We start from the raw sequence: 19,375 nt of genomic DNA on the forward strand, positions 1-19,375 counted from the left end.
AACTGAATCGCGTGCAACAACTCCTTAATTCTTTCACCATTTTTCACTGGGGAACCAGAAGAGGTCAGAAAACCCCTCTGTGACGATGGCTGGCCAAAATCATGGACAATTGCAAATCCGTACCTGCTGTCATTATAGATAGATACCTTCAATTCAGCAGCGGCATGTCATGCCCTGGTAAGAGCAACCAATTCAGCCACTTGAGCAGAGTATACTCTTTCAAGACAAGATGCTTCTAGGATACCAGTGATTGTACACAGAGTGTATCCGGCTCTCAGTACTCCTACTGAGTCTCTCAAACATGAGCCATCAACAAAGATAATGTAGTCATTTTCTTCCAATTGGGTATCTTTAATGTCAGGTCTCGATTTGGTGCACAGTTCTGTTACCTCAAGACAATCATGTTCTACCTCATCAGCATCCTCAATTTCTGTATTCTCATTTGGAAGCAAAGTTGCCGGGTTCAGCACCGTATATCTTTTCAAAGTTACATTTGGTGATCCCAATATAATCGTTTCATATTTTGTCAGTCTTGCATTTGTCATGTGCTGTGTCTTGGTACGGGTTAACAAAATCTCAACTGAGTGTGGGACCATTACTGTCAAAGGATGTCCCATCACTATGCCTTCACATTGTGTGAGGCTTTGATCAACTGCTGCTACTGCACGCAGACAACCCGGTAAGGCTGCTGCAACAGGGTCCAAAGTAGCTGAAAAATATGCTACAGGTCGGTTTGCACCTCCATGGACCTGTGTCAAGACGGACAAGGAACAAACATCACGTTCACGACAAAACAGGATAAAAGGCTTCGTGTAATCAGGCATACCTAAAGCTGGAGCCCTGCACATACACTCTCAACTCAATGAATGCCTTCATTTCTTTCTCGGACAAAGTTATGACATCTGGCCCATCTTTAACCTCCTTAACAGTCACTTTCACCAATGGCTTTGAGATAACTGAGAAATTCGGGATCCACTGACGACAGTAGCCCACCATTACCAGAAACATCCTAACGTCTCTCCGAGACGTTGGGGGATTCATCTGCAATATGGCTGTCACTCTTTCCTTGGATATTTTCCTCGACCCCTTCTCAATTAGATGACCTAGGTATTTCACCTCTTTCTGACAATACTGCAGCTTCTTTGGGGACACTTTATGCCCATTCGAATTCAGAGCCCTCATTCTTGGTCCTTTAACACTTTGGAATACATTAACATCATTGCTTTGATGAACAACACCCTCCTGCACCATCATCGGGCATTCCCGCTTCCAGTGTCCAACGCCCCCGCAAGCATGTCTAGGTAACACCTTCTTCATCCCCTGCACATCATTCTGAACTACTGCATTATTCAAATCTGGACCACGGTTCACAAAACCTCCTCGACCTCTGCCTCTCACCTGCGCTTGAAAAATTCCGTTTCCTTGCGACTGTTGCACCATCTGCTGTAGACCATTTCCCTGCATCCCTGCTTGTGCTGCCTTAATTTGCATCACCATCACCTTCTCCTTCAACTTTCTCTGCTTCAACTCAATCTCATCACTACAGTATTTCGCATACTGCAGCACCTCATCAATCGACTTCGCTTGCCGACAGATCAAATGATTCTTAATCATCTGACTAATCTCAGGTCTCAGCCCTTCAACAAACCTGAACACTAGGTGATTCATGTCCTTTGGCTCTATAACCTCTGTACCACTGTAGTGCTTGAACGCCTTTAACAACTTCTCATAGTAGGCATGTATCGACTCTTTGGCCTCCTGTGCCGTTTGATCAATCTTTTGCCAATCAATATTTTGCAGCGAAACTTTCTGCTGCAAAAACTCAATCACCTTATAGTAATGCCTCATCACCTCAGTGCTCCTGTGGCTCTGTCCCTGGCTGGTTCTGCTGTTGGACAATCCACACTCCTCTTGCACTCAAGCCACAAGTCGGCTGGAACTTTGATCTCAAACAGAGTGTTCAAGTCTTCCCAAGACACTTCGCAAGCTTCACAAACTTGTCTGTCTGCTGATACCACTCTATCGGCTTCTCCCTCAGCCTGGGGAAGTCATTTGTGAAAGACAAAACATCACCTCTCGACCAAGGTACATGTACAAGAACCCCTCCAGCCGTTTCTCTCATTGGTAACATCTTTATTGTACCCGTATCTGGCACAGCTTTCGGCTGCTGCTGTTCCGAGCAGTCACTTTTCCTTTTATCTCTTTTATTTGCCCATCTGCCTTCCTATTTTCTAAGGCTCCTCAAACTTGTGCACTCTGTAGTATTTCTTTAAGGTGTGCCTTCATCCCGGTAGATCTCATGTGATCAAAATCTTTAGGCTTGAAGTCTAACCTGTAACTCCTCTTCAAATGTTTTGTGTTGTCTAGATCGTATTTGTCTGCCAGGTTTGCCAACCTCTGGTGCACCTTGCTCACTTCCTTAGTTATCTTTGGGCACAGATACCTCAATTCTGCTTCAGTATATGATTCTAGCCTGTTCACTCCCATGCTCCCTTCAACTAGCTCAGCTGCTTCCACAACTAACCTCACAAAATTCAGATATTCTTCTCTTTCTGACTGCTCTGCTGTTGCAGGAGTAGTCTGTGGTAAATTTAACTTGTCCAACCATTCATTCAGTTGTTGCACAGTTAAACCTTGCAACAAGATATTTCCAGCCTGCATCGTTGGTGTTTGCGGTACATTCGCACATGGGATCAGCGGTCCCAAACCTGATTGTCTCATGGTATCTGGAGGAACCCCAATCGGACTGAAGTCTAACACGGATCTAGATCTTTCTATTGTCTGTTCCACTGGAGTCATCCCATGAGAGCTTCCTACGAACCCTCCTCTTGTCATCTCTTGGGTCATTTTTCCCTGATCACATACACTAGGCTTTGCCTGTGCATACAATGGTACTGGTGGACCAACTGTAATAGGTAAGGATATGGCGTCTGTCGTCTGCCTGCTTCCCAAACCCTGTGGAGCATTAGCTCCCATATTCTGATTCATTACGGATGCTGTGGCTGTCTGCGGTCCTGTGACCGAAGTGCAATACGGTAACAACTGTTGCTGTGCCTGAGGCAGTAAAAGTGGAGTTGGCTCAGTTTGTATCAGCTTTGGTCTCGTATATGCCGGATCTGATGGCACCATCAAATTCGTAGTAGTTTCTAGTACCGGGACATCAGGGTAGAGCCTCTCAACTGGTGGTGGTTGCAACTGTGTCTGCATCTCTGGAGCAGTAGACGAACCTACACTATTCTGTATCGGAGCTGGTGTTGCAACAGTGTTTACCAGTATCTGGTTTGTTGTCCCCTGGTTCTGCATCGAATTTACAGGACCTACACTAGTACTTGGTCTATTTTTATCTATGGCAGTGGTCGATCATGTAACAACTGGTTAAGGAACACATCATCATCTGAGTCATCTGCCTCTGCCCAGGACCTCTTAGTCTCCTTTCCTTTACTAGAGCCCTTATCCATCTTACAGGTGGCTTTACCCCCTTGCGCTTCACTTTCTTGGGTTATTGCTGGAAACATCCTAACTCCATCTATTATCTCCCTTCTCCACATCCTGTGCTCGCTATCCCATCTAGCCTCCGCTAGTGTCTTTTCTGCCTTCCTCATTCTCCGCTTGAACGTTTGTTGCCGTTGTCGTATGGCCATCAGTTCCCAAATTGTGAGCGCCTCAAACTGTGCTGGCCTGGGAGGTGGCTTTTGCTCATTTAACGCCTTCTGCAAATTCTCTAAAATCATTATATTGAATGATCCATGCTCCGGAACGCTAAACACGCATCTTTCTCTGTCATCTTGCACCACTGCTTTAGCCAAAGACATGGCGCGACTCCCCTCTCCTCCATTACTGCATAAGCCGGTGTATCCTCTGGTGGTGTAGGCTTCCCCACTCTCACGGTAATGTACACATCTCCCCTCAAAGTGCTCTTTAAAGCCTTGAAAAACTTAATTTCGTCTCTTTTATTTTGTTAACGATCAAGTCAGGAAGTGACTTTAATTCCCAGAACTCTCTTAGCCTTCCCTCTCAACCAATTGCCTCTCACGGACGGCTGCCAATCCGTGTGCGACCCTTCTCACTAACCGACCTATCCCAGCGCGGATCCACTGACGTCACACTCACACACAATGCGGCTGACAAAGTCTTGTGGCTTGTCTTCCTCACTCTCTATTCACACAAAACTAATGCAGTATATTGCGAGCACTAACAAAAACTAAAATTTGCTACAGGGAGGGTAACACAATCGCTTCAGAACTTTACAGAGATTTTACTTTAAGCCTCGGCCGCTACTCTCTCCTTCTCAGATCCTGCACTCGCAAGCAAAATTTGACCCGCAAATTCTACTCTCGACTTGTCAATGGTTTGTCCTAGTGCACGTTAGAACTCACCAAATCTCCAGCGAAGTTTTTCATTCACTCACTTTGACTCAAACTCGACTCGTCAACCACGCCCAATTGACCTATTAAACCGCGCAAATTACAACATAACCCAAGTGTCTCATACACTTATCAATATACTCCAGAGTCTTAGTCCACGCAGGGTCCGTACATCAGCAACAACCACGTGGACAATTTTTTAGCACAAACTCACATGAAGTTTGCCGACTGCCCTACTCTCATACTGCGGAGCACCACACTCCCACTAAAACACCACCTGGCCTAAAATTCTCACAAACCTCACAGTTCACCTGCGGAATGCATAAGCTGTGTAAGCGAAAACCCTACTTCATTCACACTATCACAAGAACGCCGAGAACAAACCAAACTCACTTCAGCAAGCTCAGAGATTCCAGGAAAGTCATTTGGGACTTAGGGGCACATCATCTCTTCAATTTGCATTATCTCAAAAACAATTCCAAAACAATGGTCCCTCGTCCTAGGGCCCCAAAGGGCCAGAACTGTCCTCTGCTACCAGAACTGATAATGCGTCCCAACTTGATAATTTAACTTACTCGGGGACTCGTTTTAGGCCAATGAACCTTTTTACCCTGATTGGAGACTCCTCAGGACGAGATATCTATTCAACATCTCAACTAATAGATCAATAACCTCATCAATGTTCACAATAACTAATCAATCAAGCTAATCAATAACATTTATTAAGAATCAAACACACCATGACCTATCAGCCATGAATAACCACACAAATCTAGTAAGAGTTAGGATATTTATTCCCTATTAGTTACACTCTAATAGCATATTTATTAGTCTCAATATCAGTAAGCACATCAAAACCACTACAATATAGCAACTCGAATAAGATTTTATCAAAGCATAGATCATGAACATTAACACAAAGCACGACGTTAACATGAATAAACTTTAGCAGAGCAGCATTAACACGATATTCAACAAAGCAAGAATTCAGTCATTTGTCTATTTGCATCCGATATTAGTGAACTTCTTAATTAACCTCGAATTAGCATCAGCATGTTGGGCTTCATGCAAAACAATTTAGCAACACAAATTTAGAAAACATCTAACTATGGCCTCTATCAAAAGAGCAGTTTGTACTTAGAAAGAAAAGGCAAAAAGACAATTACAATATATCATCATATAGTTACCCCTCCAAATGGGTCAGCACACAGCGTCAGTCTTCGTCCTCAGGACATCAGTCGATTCGCCATCAGCCAGGATAGAACAGCTAAGTCTCAGCAAAACATAGCAAGAAGGAACTCTTCCCTCATAAGGAGGTAAGGATGGTTGCAGATATCAGAACAGCAAAGTCTCAAAGTATAATGGCAAAGTATAGCTGAAGGCAGAATATCAGGATAACAGCAAAAGTATCCCAATAACAGCTAAGAAGAATAATGGCAAGTAATGGCATCAAAGTGGCGAGGAAGAATGGCTAAGAATGGCTGATTTCTTCTTGTGTCACATCGTTATATCAAAGTTGTCGAGCAAGTCTCTGATTTCCCATTGGGCAATATTTGGTGCATCGTTATCTCTGTCCAATGATCCATCACACACCTTACTAGAATTTTCACCAAACACAGTTCTCACATAGTTTATTGGCTCCTCTGATTGACGTCTTCAACGGGTAGAATGTCAGGCAAGAAAAGTTACACTTGTCGCTCCAGTCAGTAGTTCCATTGTCTTCTCCTAGGCTAGGTGACCTTGCACCTGTTGCGAATTACACTGTTGCATTCAGCAATAATGTCTCCTTGAGCAAGTCGGGTCCCATGAGAAAGAATTTACTACAAATACACACATACCTCTAGCTTCTGGAAAAGTACAGCTTCACGTCCTTCAGGAAGACAGCACATTTCACGTTAGAAAAACACAATTTAATATGAGACTGGCAGGCTAGGCCCAGACCCTCGCTAACTAAGGCCTAGTGATTCATTTAGCAAAACCTTCATATATCACTCATAATGCTAATATAAAGTCACACATTAGTACAATTTGAATTCATCATTAGTCAGTTTAATTAATCAACGTATACAGTGGTGGCCAATCCCCGTGGGCACATTTCAAACGCGTGCATTAGTACTATATTAACACATTTTCTATGCGGCTCCATTATGCATGATTATGCAAGCTTTTCATGTTAATACAGATGATAAAAGTTACACTCCAACAGGCCCCGGCTGGCGACTGAAGGCACTATGAATACCCACGCCTTTATTTTAAAAGTATATTAAACTAGAGGTGGGTAAATCACAGAAGGCTCAAGCCAGGTGCTCACCCTGAGGTCCTCTTGAAGCCCTAAGCGAGCTGATCTTTCATGTTTCGATGTAAAACATGAGAGAGAAAAAAATGCCTATCTAATGGCTAAACTCCACTATATGGAGCCAGAAAACCAGGCCACGACTTCCCCGCTTGACCAAATTATGTGATCATATGCACTTTTAAATACACGACCTGCTGGATAAAAACCTCTTGACTTTTATTTAATACTCTATAATGATACTCCATATGTAATAAAAATGTAGGTCACAGTTAGAATTTAGGGGGGCACATCAACTGATTTGTCTCTCGGCTCACTAATGCCAAAGTCATCAAACTGGGGGGCGGGCATACATTTTTCTAGATTCCTCTTTATCATCTATCACTTAATAATCAATGCACCTCAAAGCAGTGAGCATCTTACCAAATATATATTTTTTACTTTTACATGATGTTAGCTGCACGATTTACATGCTAAACATTTGCAGGGCTCAGTTCATGCACTGGTTCTTAGAGCTAAGCCAGAAACTCTGCTCAGCTTGAATTGGCTATGGCTCAGCTTGATTTGGCTATAGCTCAGTTAATTTGTTGGCTTGCCCTCTATACTACACACAGTATAAGATAGGCTACTGCGTACAAAAAACATTTATGGATAGAGAAGCCCTTGTTTATTTTTTCATTGGTTCTTTTGCCTCATGGTGTTGCGCTTTCTCTGACTAATCAGCCCACTTGCAAGGTGACCATATAAGACATGAGCTTTGATTGTGAAATGTGCGGAGCGGAATTCCTGCGAGGATTTCCATTCAGCACAATTATAAGAGTTCCAGTGTACCTGCACATTTACCGGGTGTGCAAACAGTGAACCAGATTTTACCGTCTGGAAAACGAATCAAGATACGTAGCTGTGGAGTTCGGAATAGTTTATACTTCATGTATATGCACTTACCATTCAATATTTTATCTTTGTTATTTTTACCCATGGTATTATTGCATCATGATATTCCTATGGTCGATATTTAGTAGTACAATCTCTCATAACAGTATAGATTTTCAATCATGAATGGGATGATATTTTTGTGAATGGTATTTAGGACACAATATTTAGAATATTCTGTCTGTGATATTCTGACATCAAAGCAAAATGTCACAATAGAGTTTGTGTGCCTCCTTTTACGGTTTTTGCAATTATAGGTACAGTTAGAATTGGTTTGGATGGTGCATTACCAACATATGCTTTGTTCGGTTGTTGTAGTTGGACTCTTGCTGTATACTGCTGGTTTAAGGATGATAGTACTTATGTTTGTAGGCGACTATGCCAATCCTACAACAAAATGCAACTGTCATCCCAACCCTTCCGGCTCATAAGCAGCACCTCACCAAAAACCCTAAACGGTTAAAGGTGATTTGTGGCAGCCGTTATGCATGGACTCAAAAGCGTGACTTCTCAGGGAGCGTCATGGTTAAACGGAGATTTCCCGTTTCTCACATTAACAACATGTCTCAATCACACACAGGCAATGAAGAGGATGCAGTGAAGTTTCAATAATATTTATTTAATCAAAACTGCAATCAGCGATAAGTTGCATGGGCTGCAATGATTAGGATAATGAACAGTGCAAGAAACAGAATGGTAAAGATAAGTCATTAACACAAAAGCCCCACCATCTTGCAATATCACTCCATATCATGAAGTGTACGATATGTCATAATACCCTAGCCTGCAGGCCTAACCCCTAACCTAGAAGAGAGCTAGGTATGTTAAACCTCAATCTGCCAATGCCATGTCCATGAGAAGAGCCCCCCAACCCTCGTTACCTTGGAATGAGGTCTCTAGCTCAAACTCCGCAGGAATACGATGACTGGGTCAGTGTCAAGGCGACGTGCCGCAGCGATAGCAGCGTTAGCAGCGATGGCATCTGGTCGGAAACCCTCTCCCTATCTGATAAAGTAAGGAGTATATATACAGATCTGCTTGGACCCCTGATGTAGATTTGTTCCAAAACAATAGATAACAAGGCGTGCTTGGGACAGTAATTAGTATAAAAAATTCCCTTGAAAGTGTGAAGAGGGAAAGTACCTAACGCCAACACCTCCAGTTTGTTTGTATTTGTCGCCTGATCTTGACGCCTTAGCGCAGTGGCACTGATAAGGAGAATCAAAACATGAGCCTAAGTAAAAAAAAGCAGCCATCTTAAAAGAATTAATTAAATAAATGTGCTAAAACAGAGCAAGCTAAGTAGGGTAAAAGTCACTGGGTGACGGGGGCACGAGTCTGCAAGCCAATGGCTAAGCTAACTCCTGTATCCCTATTAAAACAAACTAGGATTCACCACACGGTCTACTACTATGATGATACAGACTGATGTGCTTTGCTAAGCTAAGACTAAACTAACTAAACTAAGCTAAGATTGATAACAATATCAAAGTTAAGGTGATTTTACGCCACCATTAATGCAGAATTATTTTCAGGCTATATGCACAATTGAGCTGCAGCTGTTGAAATTCCAGTGAAGATTTTGTGCAAGGCCATAAAATAGTGTATTGCCAGGCTAGAGTTAATTATACACTTTTAGGGGAATTTAATGTACCCCCACACTATATTTAGTGCAGTATCACAAGTAAGCCAGTTTTAGTGCAGTAGATTTTATATAGAGATGGTGCCCTGTTTAGCTAGAATGGGTTGAACCTTTGGAGTAGAGCGGGTTGTGCTCCCAGGCAATAACAGGTCTGAGTGAAATTCAAGTGTGTTCATTGCCCTACTAGAGCAGACCAGATAATGACCACAATTAGTCCAGTCCTAGATATTTGGAGGTATTCCGCTCTTAGCAAGTCTAAATATTTCAATGCTTACAGTTTTGTCACTGCGTGAGTTCCATGGCAAAAATGAAAGGATGTAGTTAGATGTGGTGCAAAGTTGAATCTTGCATTTTTTAGGTTTCAGAATAAAATGGCTGACAGAGTCTGTAGAAAGAAATGTATGATATTTAGGGGTTGATTTATATCTTTGATATATACATACTCCATCACATACTGCCAAGACTGTGGCCTGCCCACCCCAATTTAAATATGGGAGGACCTTTGCTTTACTCAAAGAGGAGACCTCTCCATATCAGTCGAGATTAAACCCCGGTGACAGCCTGATGGAGTAACAGCCATCAGAAGTTCACCACTAATTCCATCCACCTAAATTAGATGGGCATAGTTAGAGGTCAGTTTTCACTGCCCGTCACTGCCAGGAGAACCCTCCCATGGCAAGGGGGCATTGAAAACTATAAAGTGCACCCCTTGCCATGGGTGGGAAATCCCATTGCGATGGGAGCACTGTCTTTTTTATTTTCAAAATGAAAATCCCACTTCAAGACAATGGACAATGGTTCCTGTCAATACTTATGAAATGTCTGCTGCCTTGGCAGTTATTTTATAATTTGGTGGGTGGAGGTGCTGTCAAGGTGATGGAATAAATTACTCTGTCACCCTGACTGCCAACCCTCTGTCAGCCAAATTTTAAATCGATGTAGTCTCCAGCATGATTAAACAAAAGGTCTGTCCACATTCAACTGTTGTGATTGAGTATCCATACCACAAAGATATAAATCAGGCCCTTAGTATGACCATAGAGAAAGGAAGGACACTGGAGAGAACAACACGGGGAGAAGCAACGGTTAAAATCTCGGTTTTAGACCTTGTTTGTGGCATTGCCAGAACCTTTGTGTCCTTGCAGACACCATTTCTGTTTAGTTGTTACTACTGCTTTGTATTTGTTAAGCAGGATTCCCCTCTGCAATAGAGTAAAGCACTGGCAACCACTGAGCTTCATATTGAGCCTTACTTCATAAAAGAGGCTTCCAAAGCAGCACTTAAGCTGGAGGCTAAAATCTGAAGACTGCAGGTTACCATTTACATTTCTACTATGCATGACGCAAGCGTCTGAGGCAATCCACCTCCTCCCTTCTGCTAAAGACAGCACTTTCTGTCACACACCAATTTCACAAACTTCAGAGTGGCTACAAATTGATTTACTTTTGTAATCACACTACAGTTCATGGGTATCTTTGATCCCATAGCTCTGATTTTCTAAGGATTTGGGGCTTTTTTTTACCCTTCAGAAGTCTTGAAAAAAGCTTCTGGACACTACAGTGATGCCTGAGGCTTTTGGCAATGGCCTGATTACATAGCAGGAATGTTCATATGCTCAGTGCTAAGGGCTTGATTTTGAGTGCTCTGGACTCAAATGGAAAAATTACCTTATCAAAAAAAATCTATCACTGAGGTGTTCTAAATTTATCAGGTTCAATCATAATCACCTACTGTGAATTTGTTCCCTAAAAATGGGACATAACGTGAAGATTTTGGGATTACTGCACTTATATTTTCTCAGCATTTGCTGGTTTACCCCGCTGAAATTTAGCAGGATACCACTTTACAACAGCCATGCAGACCATAACTTGTATGCCATATGCAATACTTCGAACCTCACAAATTATATGCCAGTGATTAAGGAAACATAAAAGCACAAAAACATTAAATAGCAACACATACTCCAAAACATTAGTAATGATTATTTTGTAGTTGCCTCTTTGATAGTGTTAATGCCAAAGTGATAAGTAATGTTACCTGTAACATTGTTTATGTCATTTGCAATTGCATGTCACATCAAGATTTAGGTTGTGAGCATTGCATCAGTGATATCAACAACGTGATTTGAGATGTCATCAGAGATGTCATCAATGATGTTATTTTAATATGTCATTACTGATGTAAAATGTGAACTCATTAGCAGTGCATGGATGAGGTGTAAGTCATAATTAACCCACAGAACCATACTTAGAAAATTTCTGTATTTTTTTGATATTCAAATGTTAGTTTTTATGGTCTGGCATGAAAGCACAACTGTAGCCAGACAATTATGTGATCATCACTGAAGAAGGGCTTTGTCTATGCCCACATGTTAGGTGGCAGGAGTACGTGTTTTGATTGGGCCGAAGTTGACAGCATCCACAAAAATAAGTGCTTGCCCTGTAGCAGCTATGATAAGTTTTGTTTATTTATCCAACTGCCAAAGCTTGAATTTTCAGGGGCACACACATGACATTGGAATGCCATTAAGGTACCTTAGGAGGGTAGATGATATATTTTGTTTTTGGCAGCACAGATAGGAGGAGGGCAGTCATTAACCCACATAGAGCTTTAAGTCTGAATTAACAGCTCACTTGTCACATGACCTTTTAACCTATGTCAATATTATTCTACAGGTCCTTGATTCCAAGCAAATACAAATCTATTGTCATGTTGCTTACGTGTAATGCTTTATATTACCATACAATATTCTTTTAAATCCAGATCTATTGGCATTGCCAATGCATGTTAACTCATGTTAGCACTTAACTATAATGCTACATTAACCTTTGCTTTTTCATAGAAATTCAAAAGTTTTGTAACATTAACCAAGATCTTATTACGATACCTAACTACAATGTCACTCCAACCTTTGTTTTTTGTTTCAGTGAATCTCTGTGATTTTAATCATCTTCAGCAAACACCCTACTGTGGAAGTCTTTTGGCCATAAGCAGTGGTGGGTGGGCCATGGCCCACCCTCCATTGCTGGCTAACCCACTGCAGACTCCTCCTCTGTTGTTAGTTTCCTGTCTCTGCCCCCATCACACCTGCCCCCCATTCCTATCTTCATGCCCCGTCTCCTCCCTCCTGCCCTCCATAGCCCACTTATTGTCCCTGACCATCCCCCACTCTGCTCTTCAATGTGCAGGCCATGCCCCTCCCTCCTTGGTCTGTTGTGCTGCTACTGCATCTGTGCTGCCACTGACCCCCATTGCTACCCCTCCCCCACTGTTCTCCATGTAAGTGAGTGCCGCACCTCCTCCTTACCAGGTCCATTCTGCTGCCACTGGCCCTCTGCTGTGAATGTCCTTCATTGCTGCTCCGGCCTCCTCCACACTGGCCCCCCATTCTCATGTGCACGCGCCTGCCAAATTCTTCTGGCTGCTGCTGCCTTCTGCCCCAGCCCTTCCTTCAGCTCCCTGGTCTGATGAGCTGCCATTGTCCCTGTGCTGTCACTGCCATTCCTTGCTGCAATTGCTGCCGCTGTCCCTTCCATTCAAATTGTTGGAAGTGAAGGGAGAACACACTTAGCTTTGCCTTGGTCAAGAACAAGGATTTAGGATTATTTGATATTTACAGAAGTGTAGCTTCAACTGGGGCACCTGCTGTGTTTATACTTGTAAGTGCTTCCCATGTGGTTTACTTTCCTTGAATTGAGCAACTGTGCTAGAAGGGAAACTTGACTGTATATTTATCCTAGAAGAGTCTGCAGTTTGGCAACCAATGTCCAACTAACTGGAGTTCTTTCTATAATTTAAACAAAAAGTACAGTGTACCAGCTGTTTGGGACCATAGTACCCTCCACCTGTAGTATGTTTTTCATTTCAAATGGAAGGGGGGCCTTTTTTAAAAAAAGATTAGGGCTTGGGGATGCAGCGGACGCTTGGTAAAACAGACTTCATTGCTGTGTATCGCTTTGCCTAATTGCTGTGTTTACTTTTTACTCTCCCTGTTCCTCCCTCCCTCCTTCCTCATTTTACCCCTGCTGCCGTGTTCAGTGGCAGCAGGTGGTGATAGCCACCTATTAGTGGCTTACTTTTAATTGTTTTAAAGATTTTAATGCCTCCATTTTCCCTCTAGACTTCTTTGCTTCGAGGGGACACCATTTTGGGTACCGGTCTGGCTGCGCTGTCTGCTGCCTCTCGGACCCCTTTATAAGGGTCATGAAACAGTGATCACGTGCAGTGGGCGTGCCACTGGCGTGCCAAAGGTAAGCCTGTTTGCGCCCAGCTGTGCCCGGCTGGGACAAGGTACCAGGAATGCTGCCCTTTCTGCCCTAAATGTAATAGCATTTTCAGCTAGTCAACTCCATGCCCTCAGAACACCTGTTTCGGACTGCTGCCAGCACTCTTCTGACCCTGGTCTCCCACACTGGGTCTGCTACAACTGCTTATTGACTCCTCAGATTGTAGTTATGCAGCCCCAAAGGAAGTTCAATTGGGCAGTCTGCAGGTTCCTAATAGTCAATTGCCGATCCCTACCCACCCACAAAATTGATAACCATTTATTGTTGAGTGACTATGCCCCAGAAGATTTATTTCTGACAGACACTTGGCTCCAGGAGGAATACCCTCCAGATGTCACCCTAGGCCTGCCTCATGAGTACTCAATAAACCGGTTAGATAAGGCACATACAAGGGACGAGGGGATCGCCATTATATTTAAGGACTCCATTAAATGTCTCCCTCAACCTTTGATAATTCCTGACTGTGAAAGCATGTGTTTCTCCCTAGCAGTGAACCCTACATTCACATTCTCCAGAGCTCTGATTTACCAACCCCCTGGTCCCCATGATAGGTTTATTCAAGCTCTTCCTGAACAAGTTGCTAATCTCGTTGGTAGTAAATCTAACTTTACTATTTTCCACAATTTTATGCGTCAAAATTACATGCACGGAGACCGCAGAGGAGGAGATGTGTGGAAAACTAGGGGTGTGCGTCCAATTTCTGGGCACACACAGAGGATGCGTTGATTATTTTCCACGCAGCAAGGACTTTGCGTCGAATTTCAGCATGCAGGCTTGAATCCCCTTTGCGATGCGGGGTCTTTTGGTGCCCAGGGACGATGTGTGGAAATCCTGAGCGTGCTGGACAAAGTGACAGGTGCTGTGCAGATCAGGTGGGCAATGCAGCGGAGTTTCTGTCGCATGGCAGGTGCTGCGTAAATTCGTCGACAGGAAGTTTGGCTGCATCATTCCGGCTTGGCGATGCGTCGATCCGGAGGGCTGTGTGTCGGAGTTCCGGTTGCAACGCTGGCACTGCGTCGATCTCCACTTGGGTAGCTGGATTGCATCATTCCGTGGCAATGCAGTGATTCTTTCACCGCTGTGCATAGATTCTGGCAGGCTGTGCATTGATTTTCGCAACACAAGAAGTTCCTTTGAAGAGAAGAAGTCTTTTCGGCCCTGAGACTTCAGGAAACAGGAGGCAAGGTCAATCGAAGCCCTTGGAGAGCACTCCTCAGCAGAGCCAGTGGCCAGCAAGGCAGCAGGGCAACGGCAAGGCAGCAGTCCTTCACAGCAAAGCAGTCCAGGTGAGTCCTTTGGGCAGCAAGGCAGCTCCTCTTGGCAGGTTGCAGGATCTGCTTCAGAGTGCCTATCCTAGTGTCTAAGTTGGTAAGGTCAGGGACCCAGTTTATATACCAAAAGGTGCCTTTGAAGTGGGGGAGACTTCAAAGAGTGGTTTTGAAGTGCACAAGGTCCCCTTTCAGTACAACCCTGTCTGCCAGGGTCCCAGTAGAGGGTTTGGCAGTCCCTTGTGTGAGGGCAGGCCACTTTACTTTGAAATGTGTCAGGCCCTCCACCCTTCCAGCCCAGGAAGACCCATTTAGAATGCAGATGTGTGCAAGTGTGACTGAGCATCCTGTGTTTGTGGTAGTCTGGGTGAAATGCACAAGGGAGCTGTCAACCAGCCCAGCCCAGACATGAGTTGGAGACAGACTGTTAGGCACAGAAGGATTTTAAGTGCAGAGAAATGCTCACTTTCTAAAAGTAGGATTTCTAAAATAGTAATATAAAATGTAACTCCACCAATAAGCAGGATTTTGTATCACCATACTAAATATGACCTGTTTACCCTTTTATGATCAGAATCTACCACTCAAACAGTATATGAGGGTAGCCCTAATGGTAGCCTATGAAAGGAGCAGGCCTCACAGCAGTGGAAAACAAATTTACGAGTTTTCAACTACCAGGACATATAATACACACAGATATATGTCCTTCCTTTTACCTACACATCACCCTGCCCACTGGATTACCTACAGCCTACCCTTGGGGTGACGTATATGTAGAAAAAGGGGAGTTTAAGGCTTGGCAAGTACTTCTAACTGACAAGTCGAAGTGGCAGTGAAACATCACACACAGGCCTTGCAATGTAAGGCCTGAGAAATGGTTAAGGGGCAACTTATGTGGGTGGCACAAACAGTGCTTCAGGCCCACTAGTAGCATTTCATTTACAGTCCCTGGGCACATGCAGTGCACTTTGGTACAGACTTACAAGTAAATTAAATATGCCAATTTGGTATGAACCAATGTTACCATGTTTTAAGGGAGAGAGCATATGCACTTTAGCACTGGTTGGCAGTGGTAAAGTGTGCAGAGTCCTAAAACCAGCAAAAACAGTGTCAAAAAGTGGAGGGAGGCACGCAAAAAGTTGGGGGTGACCACCCTAAGGCTGTCAGGGCGAACAAAAAACGTCAATAGACATCTGTCAGGATTTCTTGAAGATCACAAGCTCCTTCATCATATTCAAATGGGCTTCAGACCCCCCAACATAGTACCGAGACTGCCCTTCTGACAGTAGTTGAAGATGTTCGACGACTACTGGATTCAGGGGGCGCTGCCACCATTATTCTATTGGACCTAAGCGCTGCTTTTGACACCGTAGATCATAATATTCTGCTTCAAAGAATTTTCCATGCGGGATCAAGGGGCGCGCCTTGTAATGGGTCTCCTCCTTTTTGAGGGATAGAACCTTTCAAGTTCTTGATTGCTCCTTTTTTCCAACAGCCTTCCTCTCAGCTGTGGAGTGCCCAAGGGCTCCTCTCTCAGCCCTACATTGTCTAATATCTATAGGTCCCCTCTGGCTGAGATGGTGAAATCTTATAGCTTGTCACTGGTATCCTATGCTGACGATACACAGCTGGTCTTCTTATTCTCAACCATCTCTATGACAGGTCAGCCTCACTTGACACCCTGCCTTCAAGCAGTAGCTAGATGGATGGCCAGCTGTAAACCTAAGCTGAACAAAGAAAAAACAGAAGTTATGCTGATGGGTAATTATGACCCACTCAAATCCCCTTCTTTTCTCCCTGATGGGTTGAAAGGCCTGACTCCGCCAAGAGACGACATAAAGTCCTTGGGTTTTTGGCTGGAGTCTATTAAAAATTCTTAGAAAAGTGTTCAAAATACTTAAATTTCAAGACAAAAGACTAATCACTCAGGCTCTCATAATTTCATGACTAGGTTATGGAAATATCCTCTAATTGAGTTCACCTCGATATGTACTAAAAAGGCTTCAGGTGGTGCAGAATGCCGTGGCACGTCTAGTCATGAAGATCCCTAGACACCTGTCCGCAAAACCTGCTTTAGCCTCCTTTAACTGGCTGCCTGTGGGACAGTGGATCAACTTCAAGGCCCTCTGCACTTTGCACAGAGCTCTGCATAATAAGGGTCTGGCCTTCCTTAAACAGATTACAAAGACCCCTCAAAGGGCTCTTAGATCCTTGATGGCCTCCCAAATTAACGTCCCACGGATTAAGAAAGCAATATGTGGAGGATGATCTGTAGCATTTAGAGCCTCAAATCTCTGGAACTCACTTCCCTGGGAGCTCCGTCAGGATAGCCAAGAAATTTCCTTTCGCAAGAATTTGAAGACCCTTCTGTTCACAGCATAAGTTGTCTCCTTGTAAGTTATGTTCCGCCATAGCGCTGGGAGGCCTTTGGGTAGCCATGTCCTTTATAAATTCCTAAACTAAACTAAGTACCCAAGTTCTGTAATGGCTACCAATGCATTCATTAAGTGATGGGGTCAGCCAACCCAATCACTTGGTAACAAGCAGCCAGTCCTGGTCCTGTACTATCGAAAACACACAATGGAAGAAGTGGTCCCTGAGCTAACAAGAAGACCCAATTTAAAAAATAATTATGGTTGTGTGGGATTCCAAAAGGACCAACAGCCCAGATATCACTAATTCATTAACCCATTTGTGACCACACTGAGCAACGGATGGATATACACAAACTGATGAAAAACATGCTTTCTAAGTAGAGTTCTAACTTTTTACTAAATTATGGTGTAATTCTATTAAGCCATTTTTTCTCCATCGCTAAGCAAACATTCCTGTCATAATTAACATAGGAAATCAATGTTTTGGCACCCCATCTTTTTTATTGCTCCCCACTTAAATGATCACCCCAAACCTTCACAGAAATGAGCTGAGGTGGATGAACTTTTCTTCTGAAAGGTTTTTTGAGCATTTGTCAAATAGTGCCAAAGTTATAAGTGAAAAAAAACCTTCTGTATCTCATTTACAAAAAAAACAATTAAAGTAGAGATTTGCTTTTGAATTAAAATAAATAAGTATATATTATGTGTTTATAAATATGTATGTATGTATAGATATATATATGATGATATCACTGATGTTGTGATGGTAATTAATCTGTCATCAATGAGATCTTCACCAGTGCAGTGCATGATGGATGGAGGTGAGGGTTGTGACTAGCAAATTTAACCAAAACCCACACATTTAATTGGCTGTAAGGTGCTTTTTCTGTGAAATTTCTTAGCTTTTTTAAACTATTAGTTACAATATTTTAGCTATGTGGGCACATTTTTGTCAATAACATTAGGATGCTGTACCCAATTAAAAATGCAGGGTGCAGACTCAAACATAGGGGTTGAAGAGATGTTGTTCAGATTTTTAATTCCTTGGGGTTGGGTATTTGGAGAAATTTTGAAAGTATGGAACATTCTTAGCAGCATTAAAATGTACAAAAAGCTTTAAGCTGACAGAAAAAAAAACACTACACAACCCTCTCTGAAAACCTACTATGCAGCCTAGATATAACACATACATACTACACAATGCTATAAGCCAAGCACATGACAGTGTAGAGTTTACAAAGTGGCACTAAGGTATGACAAAGGTGACATACACTAGTATGCCTACATATCAGCACAAAATTGTATAGTTAGATTGTGTAATCACATTGTGCACTTTTTAATTTGGTGCTTTAAACCAGGTCTCAAAAAACTAATTTAAGCACAGGATGAGACAACTTTATTGGGTAGTTATGGGATTCCATTGGTAATGCGACTGTAAGAAATAGGGTTACTGGTTAAGGTAGGTAAATCCCTACTAAAGCAAGAACCACAATCCTTGTCAGGATGAAGTTACAAGCAAACCCCAAATTAATCTGTACTCAACCCTCTAGTAGCTTGGCACAGATTTAACTTAAAGGCAATGTGTAAAGTATTTGTGCAACACTTCAAACTGTAGTAAAAAGAAATCACACAACAGAAACTATCCCACTCCGATTTAGGAAAAATAGAATCGATTTTAATAAATAACACAAGACCAAAACAACAAAACTCCAATCAGCAGAACCAGAGATATGCATGTTTAAAGAGTTCAGTGACAATAGAACCAAAAAGAAAAAAGCTCCAACTGTGGATATCTGGTTGCGCCAGTCCAGGACAAAGATATACGTTCTGACGACTGAGCATTTTTCCTGGTTGTGGAGCATTGTGAGGCCCAGCATCAAGCGATGCATCTCACAGTTGAGGTGAAGCGTTGGTTCCAAGGAGATGCAAAGCTGCAATGGAAGGTCCTGTGTCATCGTCGAGAATCCCGTTGACGAGGGCTTATAAAACAAAGTTTTGTGTCGAGGTTGTGTTGTGCAGCTGAGGCAAAGCATCAGATCCGAGGAGCTGAAAGGCAGCGATGCGAGAACCCGAGTCGTTGTCCAGGCTGCCATCGACAGGGGTTTTGCAATACAAAGGCATGAGTCATGGATGCATAGTTCAGCTGTAGGTCGCGAGGTCGATGCGAGTCCTTGCACTGGGAGAATCCTTGCAGCAGTTGCGATGTGTCGTTT

This window comes from Pleurodeles waltl, chromosome 6, assembly GCF_031143425.1.
Source record: "Pleurodeles waltl isolate 20211129_DDA chromosome 6, aPleWal1.hap1.20221129, whole genome shotgun sequence".
Taxonomy (NCBI): domain Eukaryota; kingdom Metazoa; phylum Chordata; class Amphibia; order Caudata; family Salamandridae; genus Pleurodeles; species Pleurodeles waltl.